Source organism: Myotis brandtii, unplaced genomic scaffold, assembly GCF_000412655.1.
Source record: "Myotis brandtii unplaced genomic scaffold, ASM41265v1 scaffold388, whole genome shotgun sequence".
In the NCBI taxonomy this organism is placed as follows: domain Eukaryota; kingdom Metazoa; phylum Chordata; class Mammalia; order Chiroptera; family Vespertilionidae; genus Myotis; species Myotis brandtii.
This window is the reverse complement of record NW_005364882.1, coordinates 32,293-39,939: the sequence shown is the minus strand read 5'-3', so window position 1 is coordinate 39,939 and position 7,647 is coordinate 32,293.

Below are 7,647 nucleotides of genomic sequence, written 5' to 3'. Positions count from 1 at the left end.
AACAAGAAATTTTGAGTGCTTGGAACAGAGTACCTGACACTTTTAGCGACATAAAAAATCTAGCGATGGCTTTGCTAACAATTTTTTCATCAACATATTTTTGTGACACTTTGTTCTCAGCATTAAATAATATTAAAAGAAACAAAAGAAGCCCGCTAACAGATGAAGTTAGTGGCGTTTGCTTGGCCTTGAAGTGCACCAAGTGTGAACCTGCAATCAAAGAATTAGCAGACAAACTTCAGCACCAAAAAAGTCACTAATTTCTAGTTTTTGTACCATTTGATTATCATTGTTTTTATTATTATTTTTTCCTAAATGTACATTGTTGTTCTGTTTTTGTTCATTTTATACATATTTTTGGTTGATTTTTCTTTGTTAAATGGCATTTAAATATATAAAATAAATATCAAAAATATGTCTTTTTTTACTACGGTTGCAAATATCAAAAAAAAATTATAAATATTTCTATATGTGACACGGCACCAGAGATAAGTTAGGGTTTTTCAAAATTTTGACACGCCGAGCTCAAAAGTTTTGCCATCACTGGCCTACTTGTAAGGCAATTTGTTGGTTTCTTCCGTAATTAAACATACTCTTATCAAGCAATTAAGAAATCACACTAAACGGTATTTATCCAAAGGAGTTGAAAACTTATATGCATACAAAAGTCAGTATACAGATATTTATAGCAGTTTTATTTATGAATGTCAAAATGTGGAAGCAACCCTTCTTCAGTAGGAGAATGGTTAAATAAATTGTGATATCTAGGCAATGGATTATTATTCAACTTTAAAAAAATAAATGAGCTATGAAGCCATGGAAAGACATGGAAAAAACTAAGTGAAAAATGTAACTTAAAATCTTTGTGATTTTTTTTTGTATTGTATTATACAGTTGTAAGAGCTTTCATATATCTTATAAATGGTAGAGGAATCATGAATGTCTATAAAACACATAGATACAAGTAAAATATATTACCCATTTTTAAGAGAAATAGTATGAAGTTATACATTTTATTTCATTTTTGGAACATATGTAATCCTAGAGTTGCAGAGATATATTTAATAATAAATAGTTTTATGTTCAAATGCAGTCATTTAAAACTCTGCATTTTAAGTGCTTTAGTTTGGGCTCCCCAAAGCAGACCCTCGGCAAGGACCTGTGCACATGCTTCATCAAAGAAGTGCTCCCAAACAAACCCAGTGAAGGACTGCAGGGAGAAGGACAGAGAGAAGAAGTCAAGGAAGAAGACATGGGTGCAATTTCAGGAAAAATCTCACAGAGTGTAACTTTGGCCTGATACATTGGAGAAATTCTAGCCTCAGGGTCAATATGCCTCAGAAGCTATCTCAACCAAGGGCATGTAAGCTGGGTTTTATATTATTATACCCATCAGTTCTCAGCTCAGGGCTGCTAGGATTTTGCATGTGGGATGATGGACTGTATCTTTTAGGCTCTTTTTGTCTCTAAGATATCAAGATCAGTTTTCTAGAGTTGCAGCTGTGACTATTGGAGACAAAAGCAAAATAACACCAAAGCTAGAGGAAATTGAATACAGAAATGCTACAATCAATCTGGAAGTATCTGGGTGGAAAAACGAAAGTGTTGATTACAATGAGGTTGACAGAACCGTGCCATTCATAGTTATAGGTAGGCATCTCAGACATTGAGAGAATAATGATATCCTTGTAAACATAGCTTCATAAGTAATGGGACAGGTGGAAAGCATGAGTCTTCTATGTTCTCTCGTTTTTTTTCATGCTACCAAAATTTATACCTCTTAATTATTTTACCAGGTGACTTATGCCCATATATAAGAACAAAGAGATATATCTATTAATTAAATCCATCCTTAAAACCAAAACATCCATACATCAAACTCAAAGGACTTGTTCACTATGCTGTCCAGTAAAAAAAAATCAGGTACCTAGTCTGCATCTATAGTGTGAAATTCTCTGGGCTCGTAACTTGGTTCCAGAAACAACTCATTATCTCCCTGGGTCTGTGAAGGGTCTCTGGACTCAAAACTTTTTTTTCTTTTTCAGAATTCCTGGTTTCCACATGGTGTCCTAATTCCCATAGTCTCATGCTTCCTGATCATATATGTCCCAACATTTTCAATATAGAGATGATACTAAATTAATGAATTTCTCATTATCTTGTGAATTGGAAGTTTAGGTAACATAATTTTGTTACTTGGTAAGATTCATAGACTTTTATTTAACTGCTAGAGGCCCAGTGCACAAAATCGTGCACGGGTGGAGTCCGGCCAGCCTGCCCTGATTGGGGCTGATCTGGCTGGGCCAGCCAGGGGGAGGGGACATGGGAGGCTGACCAGTTGGCCCTGCCCCTGATTGGGGTCTGGTGGGCCGATTGGGGCAGGGCTGGCTGTGGGGAGGTTGCTACAATCAATCTGGAAGTATCTGGGTGGAAAAACGAAAGTGTTGATTACAATGAGGTTGACAGAACCGTGCCATTCATAGTTATAGGTAGGCATCTCAGACATTGAGAGAATAATGATATTCTTCCAAACATAGCTTCATAAGTAATGGGACAGGTTGAAAGCATGAGTCTTCTATGTTCTCTCTCTTTTTTTTTTCATGCTACCAAAGTTTATACCTCTTAATTATTTTACCAGGTGACTTATGCCCATATATAAGAACAAAGAGATATATCTGTTAATTAAATCCATCCTTAAAACCAAAACATCCATACATCAAACTTGTTCACTATGCTGTCCAGTAAAAAAAAATCAGGTACCTAGTCTGCATCTATAGTGTGAAATTCTCTGTGCTCGCAACTTGGTTCCAGAAACAACTCATTATCTCCCTGGGTCTGTGGAGGGTCTCTGGACTCAAAACTTTTTTTTCTTTTTCAGAATTCCTGGTTTCCACATGGTGTCCTAATTCCCATAGTCTCATGCTTCCTGATCATATATGTCCCAACATTTTCAATATAGAGATGATACTAAATTAATGAATTTCTCATTATCTTGTGAATGGGAAGTTTAGGTAACATAATTTTGTTACTTGGTAAGATTTATAGACTTTTATTTAACTGCTAGAGGCCCAGTGCACAAAATCGTGCACGGGTGGAGTCCGGCCAGCCTGCCCTGATTGGGGCTGATCTGGCTGGGCCAGCCAGGGGGAGGGGACATGGGAGGCTGACCAGTTGTCCCTGCCCCTGATTGGGGTGTGGTGGGTCGATTGGGGCAGGGCTGGCTGTGGGGAGGGGCCCTGAGCTGTTGGTGGGCTGGATCCACCCCCTGGTTGAACTCTGGTAGAACTCCTAGTCGAGGGGACAATTTGCATATTACCCTTTTATTATATAAGATAGAACAAATAAAATTATTACCTTAAAAAGTAAAATCTTTATTAAATTTGGCATTGTACAAATATATTTGAATACCCACCCCAACAAACCTCATGTGAAAACTTCGAAAGTTTTAAAATGGTGAAATTTGACAGAGTATTTCCTGATTATACTGTCTCTTTCTCATCCCTGACTCTAGACACTTACAATTTTAATATTTGCTATTTGCTCCAGGTATGATGTTAAATTTATTGCTTCATACTGCCTCTGGTATAGTTAGGCTATGCAGTTTATTTATATCTTTCTTTCATAAACCTTCATGAGTTTTGCTACCATTTGTTCATTTTGGTCCCATTTTTATCTAGAGACTGAAGCAGGAGTGATTTACAGGGTTAATGAAGGCCCAGGCTTGTGGCCTTCTTCACAGTTTTCCTGTCCCTATTATAGATCACACTGACACTTTTACAAGGCTAGGCATTTGTTTATTAACACCCTGTTTAGAATTTCTCTGTGCTGGTTCTGCAGCAAGCCTGAATTAATTAGATTTTTGTTGTTGTTGTTTTACTATTAGCATAGAAAAATGATATTGAAAATTTGCTGCTGCTTTTTTAATGTCCTTAAAATTATTCTCTGTTTGTATGGGAATATGGAAGAAAGATGAGTGAGCTAATTGTCATGCTGCTAAATTTATTTCATGTTGCTTTTGTAAACCAAATAATCCATCGTACTTTGGTGTTTAAAAAATAAAGTCCTCTGATCTGATAGTTGTAAAATGTTATTGCTGTTTCCAAAGTTGGATTTTAGTTAGAACCATTAAATATTTAAGAAATCAATAAAAATAGTTATTTGAAAACATCTAAATGCACATGATCTTCATATCATTCTACAAAGTTATAAAATACAGGAAAGAACCACTTTGGTCTAATTTAAAATAATGGGAATGAACATTGTTGATCCTGCCACAGACACCTTCAATTCTTTATTTATTTAGGATTAGAAGCATCAATATGAAATTAACATACAAATTTAAGTATTACAATCCCACTACATGTCCAAATACAGATTAAACAATTGCTCCTCATTCTACAAAGTTATAAAATACAGGAAAGAACCACTTTGGTCTAATTTAAAATAATGGGAATGAACATTGTTGATCCTGCCACAGACACCTTCAATTCTTTATTTATTTAGGATTAGAAGCATCAATATGAAATTAACATACAAATTTAAGTATTACAATCCCACTACATGTCCAAATACAGATTAAACAATTGCTCCAAATTATTATTAAATTAATAGATTTTTTAATGTAAAATAATAAATTAAATGTATTAGTAATTATTTTCTTTTTCTCTAGTAATAAAATTTTAAGAGTACTGACTATATCTTAGTTTATACTAGGCAGGCCTACTTAATTTCTCAAAATAAAATATTCAGTGATAGGTATAAAGTAAACAGAAATAGTTGTAGTCCTTTGTTAAGATATCTTTTGTTCTTTGTCTTTTAGATAGTGAACTAAAAACAAAAAAGAGGTAATTAGTAAATGTAACTGTATATTTTTACCTCCTGAGCATTTTATCTCCTGATTTATTTCATCCAATGCCTTTTAATAGTTTGTCACCAAATTTGATTTCTAAAGGTCCCTCTATGTTTTTTCAGTTTTTAAACTTTTAAGATTCTTAAAATAAACTGTGTGATAAGAATCACTTTGGAAGCTTGTTAAAAATAGAGTTAGCCAGGCCATATTTCCTAAATTCTTATTGCATTGGGACAGTCCCAGAGATCTATATTGTAACAATCACCAGCACCAAAGCAATCATCAGCAAACTTACTCAATAAATTGCTAAAAATACTCCACAGGAAGCCATTCCTAGCTCCTTTTTTAGTGTCCCAAATCTTTGCCGAATAACTTGCATTTAATTTACTATCCTAGAAATACAAATAAATTGGTGGAATACTGCATAAACAAGAAACATTTACCACTTGCTTTTACTTCATAAGTATATATTCTATGAATTAATAAAACACATTAACATCATCACTTTACATATAATAAAATTATATAGACTTTTAAAAATAAATTATTAAAAATGCCATAATACACTGTTAGTTCATTTGAATTTTTTGCTTAATTTTTAATCTTCTATAATGTTCTATGAGAGAAATAATACTCTAATAGTTAGGTATATGATTAAGACAATGCATTTTCTAAATCTAATGAGAAAGTTCTTTTAACCTCATAAACTTAATATTGCATTAAATATCTTCTATTATTATTTTTTTCTTTCCTTTCTATCCTCCTCTCCCCGTGGTCTTTTTTTTTTTTTTTTGAGTTCCAGTAGGCTTTTATTGAGACAAAGTCACAAAAATCAAGATTTTACCAACCACCTTTTGTGAATCTTATAAACTCAGCAGAGACTCTGGTTCATGTTTCTGTACACACTACATAACATACCCAAACAAAAACAGAGCACCACTGGAATATCAACAACAACAAAACCAGCAGGCAGGGTTTTATGCTTTTTCTTTTTGTTTTTTTGCTGTGGGCAAAAAAAATGTTGAAGAGGATTTTGAAATTTTAAAGCTTAGGGATGGTATTGTTCTGGTATTTGTGCTTACTTTGGCTATTACTCTCTTATATAAACTAAAACTTTAATGAGAAGTTGTCTACATTTTTAATTATATGTATATCAGTTTTGTTGTGGGCAGTGCTGGACAGCACCAGGTGTTAGACACCTGGGGTTAAACTGGACCTGGTTTCAGCAACCTTGGTACTTGAGTTCTGGATAAGAAAGAATTCAGAGTCAATACTCAAACTATAAGAGAATATCTCTATATATATAAACTAGGGGCCCAGTGCATGAATTCGTGCACCTTGAAAGGAACCGTGGGCCGCGAGGTTGCGGTGGGCACAGAGGTGGGTCTCAGCCCATCCTCCGTGCCCCCACCAGGCACCTCTCACCACACCCCCTGGTCTCCTGTCTGCCGGCAGCCCCACTCCCACCGCCACCACTCCCACATGCTGACAGCACAGAGCAATTGGGGCCGGCACCAGCAGTGGGTGTGAGCAGGGCCGGTGCTGTTAGCAGGGTTGAGTGGCAGCTGCTGCCCTGATTGCCCCTGAGGAGCAGGGGGAAGTGGAGAAGCCCTCAGAGGCAATCGTGGCTGGCATCTGCTGCTTGCACTCACTAATGGGGTAGAACAATCGGGGACTGCGCAGGGAGCTGGCAGAGGGTGAGTGGCAGCTGCAGGTGAGAGTGGGGCTGGTGCTGGCAGTGGGTGTGAGCGGCAGCTCTGGCGCCAGCAGGGGGTGCGAGGAGGGCCAGCACCGACAGCAGGTGCAAGCTCTGAGCAGGACCACAGCACACAGGAGCAAAAGATTTTTAGTAACCACCAGAGGCTCACCCGGATGACAGCAACCAGTGCCTCATCTGGGTCTGGTGCCCCCACTCACCTGCTCCACCATCCTGCCACAGCCGATGCCTGCCATGTTCCATGCACCCCCCCTGGTGGTCAGCGCATGTCATAGCGACTGGTTGTTCAGTTGTTCCGCCATTTGGTCTATTTGCATATTAGGTTTTTATATATATAGAAGCCTAAGTGACATTTAATGACCGAAAGACCATAATGACTGGAATGACCAGTCAACCAGTCGCTATGACATGCACTGACCACCAGGGGGCAGACACTCAATACAGGAGCTGCCCCCGGTGGTCACTGTGCTCCCACAACCCACCTCCCATGGCCAGCCAACCTTCCTCAGTCCCTCCCCTTGTCCCTCCCCCTGGCCAGCAGGCCCCGATCAGCCCGGCCCCGATTGGCTCAGCCCCGATTGGGACTGGGCCAGACGGCCCCAATTGGCCCTGATCACTGGGCAGGCCTTCGGACCCCACCCATGCACAAAATCGTGCATCGGGCCTCTAGTCTACACTAATAAAAGAGAAACATGGTAATTGGCGTACGACCGCTACCCTTTTCATTGGCTAATCAGTGAGTATATGCAAATTAACTGTCAGCCAAGATGGCGGCCGGCAGCCAGGCACTGAAGCGAGCAGGGAGGCTTGCTTGCTGCAGACTCCAACGTTCACCGCCTCACTTGCCGGCCTCTCATTTGCAAGTCTAAGCAACTATATACTATGTTGCAAATAAGAAGCTAAACAAAACCCCAGAAAAGGGCTTCCATTCAGCCGGGCTCGGACCGCAACATTGTATCGATGTTTTCAGCAGCGAGGCCTCAGAGCTAAAGCTGGCCCAGAAAAAAAAAAAAAAAGAAGAAGAAAACAAGGAGCGGTTGTAAGCTTTAGTCACTCGCCAGCCAGAAAACAGCCCTCAGCC